Source organism: Emys orbicularis, chromosome 3 (assembly GCF_028017835.1).
Source record: "Emys orbicularis isolate rEmyOrb1 chromosome 3, rEmyOrb1.hap1, whole genome shotgun sequence".
Taxonomy (NCBI): domain Eukaryota; kingdom Metazoa; phylum Chordata; order Testudines; family Emydidae; genus Emys; species Emys orbicularis.
In genome coordinates this window covers 7,024,712-7,034,715 of record NC_088685.1, presented here as the reverse complement: position 1 = coordinate 7,034,715, position 10,004 = coordinate 7,024,712, and positions in this window count along the sequence as shown.

The following is a 10,004-nucleotide window of genomic DNA, read 5'->3' as shown; positions in this document are numbered from 1 at the left end:
CTTCCCAGGCAGGCTGCAAACTGTCCAACACAACAGAACTTAATTCCACCACCATCCTATCCCTCTATCAATCCACGTTTCTTAAAGATGTCCCTTTGCTACCTCCCAGAGGCCTTTCATCGCTGTGGAATTAAGAAAAATACCAAAGAAGTCCTACTCCCAGGTGCCCGGAGCTCTCCCTCCCATTGTCTAGATGGCTAGATTTATATCATCCTTCCCCTTCATCCCCGCACCACAGAGATGAATGTAGTGGCCAAAAAACTAAAGTGTAAAACTCCTGGGTACTTTGTTTCCTGGCATCTATACTTTCATATTCCTACTGTACCCACTAGCCGCACTTCACTTAATTCTGAGTAAGTGTTAGTCCAGTAAATCCACTGACATTAGGGCAGTAGGAATGGTTTCGGGAGGGCCCCAAAAAAGTATGCTTGCTTCCAATACCCTAGATGGCCTGTAGGTGTTTTTTAGACAAGTTTGTTACTTCCTGCATTTAGTGGAAATGGCCTGGTGGAGACAGCATTCTTTAAGACTAAGTTATTGCTTCATGGAAATGTGAAGACTGGATAAACTCAGTCATAAGATATCATGTCCAAGGAGAAATTCAGGTGCATATAAATACACTCAGTCTTGTTAATCAGATGTGATTTTTTTTTTTTTTTTTTAAATACATGCCTGGCATTGGTTACACTGGCAGCCACTTCTGACTGCTTTGTCCTCCTCTATTTGTCTTTATTCATATGGGTATTGGCTAAATCCTAGATCGTGAGCTCTCTGGGGCAGGCATTGTCTAATTTTTCTCCAGACCATAATCTCTGTTAGGGTTACCACAATAGAAGTAACCACAGATTTCACTTTCTTTAAAGACAGTATTGCCTCTTGTAACAAAAACTTCTAGGTTAACTTTAACCAAAGAATAAAAAAAGTTCAGATTTTTTAGCACCTTGAAGTGAAAACTGGAAAGTGTGAAACATGTTAATTTCAACTAGGGCAAGCAAAAACTCCACAAAAAGCTTGGCATACATTCAAAAGCTTTAAAGGTACAGAAAATAGTTTGTTAAACTTTCTTGTGAGCTGATAAAAGACAAATTCACTTCACTTAAACCCATTTGATTTCTCTATTTTTCAGTCCTTAGTTGTAGAAAATTACAATCTCTCAAAATACAGTGGTGACCATTCAACCTTTAATTTGGAGCTGTTAATTGGCAGACTAATTTGACCCTCTTGCCAAAATGTCTCCCCTCTCTGCAATTTGATTATTTTATAATATTGTGTATAAACAGAGCTGTGGTATCTGAAAAAGTAGAAATGGACAAAGATATAAATTCCTGGTGTCGTCCTATTAAGCACCTATTTCTTCTTACTCGCAGAATTCCCTCCTTCCTTTCTGCTATGAATGCATTACATTCAAACCGTACTTGAGAGCCAAATTTCAGAAAAAAACGGTTGTGTGAAATAACACTGTACAGGTACTGCTGCCTGAATGTTCCTATCCAGAGGAGGTGAAATGTCTCTGAGGCCTGGTCTACACTACAACTTTAATTCGGATTTAGCTGCTTTAATTCGAATTAACGCTTGACCCGTCCACACAACGAAGCCATTTAATTCGAATTAAAGAGCCCTTTAATTCGATTTCTGTACTCCTCGACGAGAGGAGTAGCGTCAAAATCGGTATTGTTAATCCGAATTAAGGTTAGTGTGGCCGCAATTCGATGTTATTGGCAATTAGATGTTATTGGCTACCCACAATGCAACGCTCTGGAAATCGATGCTACTACGGTAGCTTGGACGCACACCACCGAATTAATGGTGCCTAGTGTGGCCGAATACATTCGAATTTATAAAATCGGTTTCCTAAATTCGAATTATATAAATTCGGATTAATCCTGTAGTGTAGACATACCCTGAGAAATAGGAATTCTAAACTGGCCCAATAGCCTTGGAGGAGATGCAAGTTAGATACTTGGCACTAATGTCTTGCATCCCAGTCAGAAACAGTGCTCTCTGCATATGAAAGTGCAGAAGAGGAAGTGCCTTGGATCATTCACTAGCTACCTTTCCAGCCAATTACACTTCCTTTGGTGTCTGTCATTGCTCTTCCTTAAAGTTTACAGAAGTTGTCATTTTATTTTTAATTGATACCTCTGATACAGAGAACACATGCAGCAGTATGTACTAGAAAGTTGTACTTTTTATGCTGGTAGTTCTGGTGATATGTACAAAAACATCTGAACTCTTCTGTTTGTAGCATACATTTTGTATTTAATTTACTACCCATATCTTTCAAAAATAATTTTAGGCGGGTAGGTGGAAGTGAAAGGAAGGGATGGTCTTATGACTGAAGGACAGGACTATATATTGAGAAATCTGGATCCTGGTTCTCCACTCTCACTACTTTAAATTGGGTAAATCCATTGAAGTCAAAGGAGTGACACTGGTGTGACTCAGAAGGGACTCCAGGCCTCTTCCTTTTTATTGTGACTTTGCAATCTGTAAAATGGGGTAGTATTTCCCTAAATGACAAGGTGGTGAGACTTAACAGTGCCTGTAAATCACTTTGGAAATCTTTGTATTTTATGGCACCTTCCATACAAAGTATTATTATTGTTCTGAAGCAGGTTAGCAAAGGACAGACCAAAAAGACAGGAAATTCCCAGATTTGGCTGAAAATCCTGACTGAACAATCAGACATAAACTAATCTGTCACCCATGTCAGAAGTCAAGGCTACAGTGGCGTATAAAATAAAGCCTAAAGTACTCAAGCAGATTTTTGCTTTTAAAAGTTCCTTTGCTTTTCTATTAGGCCCATATTATTATGATACTTTTTAAATTGTGGTAGCTAAAGTAATTAATCATTGTCAGCATTATCCAAATTGCTTACTGAATATACATAACATTTGGAATGTACATAACTTTTGAAATTCATTTTATTCACTGGACTAAGTAAAATGTAACAAGGGAGTTGTTGAAAGGCATGTGCTTTGCCTGCTTCAAAGGTGCTGTAAGTCTATTGCAGCATGGCTTGTTGTGAGAACTTTAATTGCAGATAGACCATGCCTTTTAAACCCATGGGTGAAAAATCTGTAGGGAACACATGACTTGGGGAATGTAAATGGAGAAAGATAACTAAACTAAAGATGAAAGTAAGTTCTCTTTGAAATCTGGTCCGGATGAAAAATGATGGAAAGATATTTTGTCTGATGACTGATTGGTAAATTAGTGAATGGATTTTACTTTAAATATTTAGTAACAGTTGCCCTTGGGCTAAGGTATTGTGCCAAGTTTTAGCCCCCAAAGAATTTTTACAGCTGACTTATAAAACCTTAAAATAGGGGTATGCAATGGAAAGACTGATAGACGCAGTGACATGACTGGCACCGTAATATATTTTTGAGTACATTTTTGATGGATTACAGGAATTCTTAAGATTGCTATAATCAGTAATAGAGTACTAACTAGATGAGTCTGTTCCATAATGAGGTATTGTAAAGGAAGTTTAGTTAGAATAATTCAACTTCAAAGGGCATGTTTACAAAGACCTTAGATAACCTACAGCCTGCCTTCACCCCACCACTCTGTGGGAAGTATAATTATTAGGTATGGTTTGCTTAAAAACCAAACAACATTCATCTTCATCATCTTGTGTTGAATATTTGTTCCTCTCAAGACAGCTTCATTAGTTGTCAGAAAGAAAGGATAAAAATGAACCCCAGCACTTATAAGCAAACACTTCAGACAATTCACTGACAAGTGTTGAGCATGAAATATTGAATACAGGATTATGGAAGGTAACAGTCAGAGGACCAAGGATTTCAGGCTAATGCAAGCTTTATGGAAAGGCCAGGTTTCTTGCATTGAAAACCTTTAAGTACATACTCCTTGTAGTAACAAGAATTGAAAAGCTTTCTGATAGAGTAAAAAACATTGTGAGGTGGAGATATTTATATTCTGTGGACACTTCATTCTATTGTTTGGCCTCCAAACATCTTTTTATCTTAAACTGAAGACTTATCTGAAGTCACGTTGGTGTATAAAAACTACTTATAAAGTGCCTTTCATTCTCTCCAGGCACTATAGTAAAAACCCATCTGCTTTAGAACAAAAAAGCTACAGATATATGAAAAAATATATTTGGACGTAAAGGTAATCCACTTACTTGGGTAAGGAGAGAGTAGTATTTGCTGAACTGGCATTGTTGCTTGTTATCTGAACGCATGATTGTCAGACTGTGGTGATCTGCAGATAGCTGATTGCTCAGAGGGGTGTGTATTCTTTTCACGCCCTCGAGGGACATATGTTATACCGATAAAAGTGCTAGTATAGACATAGCCTAAGATGTGGTCCACACTGTACAAAACTTCAGAACCCCCATCTATGTCAGTTTATAATTTGTATAGTAGAAGCAGCCACAGTAGCGCTGTTTACAGTCTAAAGCACGGTTTGCCTGTAAGGAAGCAGTCCAACGGACATGGCTGAGAATAGCTGGCTAGGAAGATACGGTACCAGCGAGTCATCTAGCAACAGTTCAGGGCTGTTACCCTGCCCACTCACTAGAACAGCCTGATTATAGTTACTCATTTGAAGTGATATCCATGTCCATATCAAATAAGAGCATCACTGAGACATAAATGTTTCTTGTTTGGGTTATAAATTCAGAGAAGTCTGAAGAACTTTTGGAGGGATCTGATCAAGTTGGGTGAATGGGCAATGCAATGGCAGAAGAAATTTAACGTTAATAATAAATTTATTATTGGAGTTACCCTATTATTGGAGAACCCCCATCATGGACCATGATCCAGTTGTGGTAAGTGCTGTACAAGAGAAGCTCCCTGCCCCAAAGATCTTACAATCTAAGTATGAGGCTATGGCTACACTGGCGCTTTACAGCGCTGCAACTTTCTCGCTCAGGGGTGTGAAAAAACACCCCCGAGCGCAGCAAGTTACAGCGCTGTAAAGCGCCAGTGTAAACAGTGCCCAGGCCCTGAGAGCCGTGCTCCCAGCGCTGTAAGCTAATCCCCTCGTGGAGGTGGAGTACCTGCAGCACTGGGAGAGCTCTCTCCCAGCGCTGGCGCGCGACCACACTCGCGCTTTGAAGTTTCGAGTGTAGCCACGGCCTGAGACAAGAAGGAACAGATGGATACAGACTGATGGGAGAGTACACAGAAACAATGAGGCAGTATTGGTCAACATGATAGGCTGTGGTCTTCACACACTGCCATCCTAACTGTCAAATTTTTTTATAGGCATCACAGTAAAGCAGAGTTTTAAGGCAGGATTTGAAGGTAGATAATGAGACACCTTTGCAGATGTTTATGGAGAGCTCTTCCCAAGCCTGAGGCATGAGTGAAAGCACAAAGGAGCTTGTTTGAAAATGTAACAAGTGTGCGACAAAACAAAGGTTGGTGTCCTGGACTGATCAGAGTTGGGAGCAGACATCTCAATGGTGATGAGAGATGATAGACTGTTAAGTGCCTTGAAAGTAAAGACAAACAGCTTTTGTTTGATGCAATAGATAATGGGGAGCCAGCAGAGGGTTGAAAAGAAAGGGGTGAACATGGTCAAAGTAATGGGCTAGGAAAATGATCTTTGCAACAACATTCTGAATGGATATGAGTGGGGCAAGACAGCATTTGTCATGGCAGGAGAGAAGGTAGTTGCAGTAACTGAGATGAGAGCTTGGATGAGAGTTTTAGCTGTGTGAATGGATAGGGAAGCTGTATCTTAGAGACATGTAAAAAGAATCTGCAAGATGTGAGAGATGAGACCTAGAGAGAGATCTGAGTCGAAGATGACACCCAGGTTACAAATCTGAATGACTGGCAGGAGGATGGTGGTGTTGTCCACAGGGATCAAGGAAAGATGTAGTAGGCGGGGTCTCTTGGAGTGAGGGGAGGTAGAGATTAAGAGTTCTGTTTTAGCTATGCTGAGCTTGAACTGATGGGTCGACATCTATGAAGAGAGGTCAGAGAGAGAAGCCCAATATTTTAGTTTGGCTAGAAGGAGAAAGGTAGATCTGTATATAACCTGCATAGAGTTACAGAAGTCAAGGGAGGACAAGATTTCCAGGAGAGTGTGGTCGACTGTCAAAGGTGGCTGACTGCTCAAGGAGCATTGGGCAAAATAAGGCACATTAGAGGGAAAACTTAAGTTCTAATACATTTTACTAGGATCTATATTAACTGTATCAACTCAAGAAAAGGACTTGGGTATTGTTGTGGACAGTCCAATGAAGACTTCCGCTCAAAGCGCAGTTGTAGTCAAAACAACAAATGATATTAGGATGCATAAGGAGTGGGATGGAGAATAATATATGAAATATTAGAATCTTGTTACATAAATTAATGGTTCACACTCATCTAGAATGCTTCACTCCATGCACTGGAATAAATTATCTAGGGAGGTTGTGGAATCTCTATCACTGGAGATTTTTAAGAGCAGGTTGGACAAACACCTGTTGGGGATGGTCTAGATGATACTTAGTCCTGCCACGAGTGCAGGGGACTGGACTAGATGACCTCTCGAGATCCCTTCCAGTCCTATGATTCTGTCTCAAACAGAATATTGCAGAATAAGAAGGGGTCAGGGAGTAGAAAAACTCTCATATTAAGTGAGATTGAAAAGGTAGGGATTGCTTACCTTAGAGAGGAGACAAGGAGACATACAAATAACGAATGGTGTAGAGAGGGGTAGATTGGAAACTTCTGTTCTCCTTAGTTCACAGAACAAGAACAATGAGTCATTCAGTTAAGTGGAAATGTGGTAAATTTAAACTCTAGGAAAAAGAAATACTTTTTCGCATAATGCATATGGCTATGGAACGCATTGCCGCATGATGCTGCAGCCAAGAACTTAATAGGATTTAAAGAGGGAGCAGATATTTATATGGATAACAAGTTTATCCAGAGTTGTTTAGTTAATGCTAAAAAAAAGTTTAAGGAGAGCTATAAAGCCTCATGCCTCAGGGTTTGAACAAGGCTCTAACTATCAGAGGTTAAGAGAAGACTTTCATATGGGGCAGGTTAACCCACATCTGCTTACTACTTCATGCACTTTCCCCTGAAGCAGTTGGTGCAGACGACTGAATTACATGTACCTGTCTGATCCAGTCTGGCAATTCCTACATTCCTTATTGAAAAGACTACTTATCTGAAAGTTTTTATATATAAACAAACTTTCAGATAGGTCCATGTAATTATATATAAACTTTCAGATAAGTAGTCTTTTCAATAAGGAATGTAAGAATGTGTTTGTGATATATATAATATAGCTACAACAAAGAAGTAATAATGAGGCTCCTGGCCCATGTGTTTGATTCTGTAAACAGTATACATGATTACCAGAAACTGTGTAGCTTTTGACTGGCTTGAGAAATAGATGAGGGGGGAGGGATAGCTCAGTGGTTTGAGCATTGGCCTGCTAATTAGGGGGGAGGGATAGCTCAGTGGTTTGAGCATTGGCCTGCTAAACCCAGGGTTGTGAGTTCAATCCTTGAGGGGGCCATTTAGGGAGCTGGGGCAAAAATCTGTCGGGGGATTGGTCCTGCTTTGAGCAGGGGGTTGGACTAGATGACCCCCCGAGGTCCCTTCCAACCCTGACATTCTATGATTTTTATGCTGATCTGACTATTAGCAAAGGTTCCCTTTTTGGATGGCTCACTTTCTCATTTGAAAAAACAACCAGGAGTCCTTGTGGCACCTTAGAGACTAACGAATTTATTTGAGCATAAGCTTTCGTGGGCTAAAACCCACTTCATCAGATGCATGGAGTTGAAAATACAGTAGCAGGTATATATACACAGTACATGAAAAGATGGGAGTTGCCTTACTAAGTGGGGGGTCAGTGCTAATGAGACAATTCAATTAACAGTAGAATACCAAGGGAGGAAAAATCACTTTTGTAGTGGTAATGAGGGCGGCCCATTTCAAACAGTTGACAAGAAGGTGTGAGTAACAGTAGGGGGAAATTAGTTTTTGTAATGACCCATGTACTTCCAGTCTTTATTGAGGCCTAATTTGATGGTGTCCAGTTTGCAAATTAATTCCAGTTCTGCAGTTTCTCGTTGGAGTCTGTTTTTGCAGTTTTTTTGTTGAAGAATTGCCACTTTTAAGTCTGTTACTGAGTGACCAGATCCCTGTTTGTTAGTCTCTAAGGTGTTAGTCTCTAAGGTGCCACAAGGCCTCCTCGTTGTTTTTGCTGATACAGACTAACACAGCTACCACTCTGAAACCTTTCTCATTTGAATTCTGACAGTAGTTCATAGAGTGGAGTGCAAACTCATATGACCAATGTCTGTGCTTCTGCCAATTGAGGTTTGACCAATTTATGGTTGGTTCCATATTTGAATTTGGGTGTTGAATACAAGGTTTTACATGGGTATACATTTTGGGAGACTGGTGGCTGAAAAAATTACGATGGTTTAGACCAGTGATTTGGCTGCAGCAATATGCAGGATTGAGTTGGTGAAACTTGTTCCTTGTAGTGGAGGAAGTGGAACTGACATGGCACTTATAGTGTCCCTGAAGGGATAAAAGGCTACATCCACTATTCTTTTCTGTTTAGGTTCTTGTACCATGGCCTGTGAGCACCATTTGAAGTGTAAAAAACTTTTACAAAGTACTATACATCAACAAATTAAAGTGAAGTTTCCTCTCCATTTTCTCCACCTGCAGCCCTCCATGGACAGTAATTTCTACACTTTAAATTCCTTCTCTGACCTAAATACTAATAGGGTGTGTCGCTTTGTGGGAAAGAGTGGTCAAAGATGTGAGAGTTTTTGTTTTTTTTTTTTATTGCATTTGGATCTGAAAATTGATGAGCCTGTTGGCTAATCTTAGTCCCCTGGGAGTGAATTCTACAACACAGCTGCCAAGAAAACTCCTGTGAGCTTCACATTTGTGGTAAATAGTTCCTTTATTTAGGAGGAGCAGAACTGTTGAGCAATTGAGACTTGGAGGATGAGGTGAACTTTTAGGTACCTTGGTACCAGTTTTTTGCAGGATTTCAAAGAAAGGACTAGAATCTTGATGAAGTTCAGTAAGGAGCTTGTGGAGTGAATGGTACAGAGGTGATATTGATCCTGTATCTAGGTTATAGGCTATAGACGATGTGCTCAGGAACTGCTGTTCATTAACTTCTCAGTCAGCTTGCTGAGGAATATGAGATTTGACTCCAGGTGGTAGAAGTCTTGTTCTGTAGAATCAACAAATGTTTCAAGATTGGTCTTGCTGTAAACTGGGAGAGACAGGTCCTTCGTTGAACAAGGCATTGGCAATCTGTCAGATACCCTAGTTATTCTTGAAACTTTCCCCAGCCAGAAAAGGCAAAGGTCTGACTTGCAAGTGGAGGCTTCTATTTCATTCACTTTGTCCAGGGCTTCCTGATGCGTAGAAGGATCAAACTTGGGGAAGGGAGGTGGCCAGATATTGAAGTTGTATGTAATGTTTGATTCTGTGTACCCCAAGAAACTATTGGCTATATAGGGGATGTTCTCAGTAAGGAAGAAGATAGCAGAAAGTGGTACTGGATTCTTCTGCAGGCTACAGTCGGTTGGGCTTCATTAACCAGAATAGCTTTTTTGGGTGGCTTCTACAGAAGAGGAGAAAAAAGATTTTAGCCTGTTATTTTGCCTTAGTGGATTTTTTACATATTGAAAATTTTTGTTTCAATATTTCTACCTTATCTAGAATTCAGTGCTCTAGTTTCTTTTCATATTATGCTAGTCACATAGAGACCTGTGTGAATGATGTGAAGGCAGAATGTTGTTTGGGAGCTGTTATTTTGATTACAGTGGTTAATGTGTGGTCATAATGATGCGCAATTTGATTGCTCCTTGGTCCCTTGCTGGGCTGTTGCCACCGAATATCAGGGTGGATAAAAATAGATGATTTAAAAAAAAAAGTTAATTTGTTTAAATTAAATGCATTTTCTTTTTAAAAATAAACCTATTTAAAATTATGGCAACCTATATTAAGGCCTAAACTTATTATAATCTATTAAATCATTTAAAT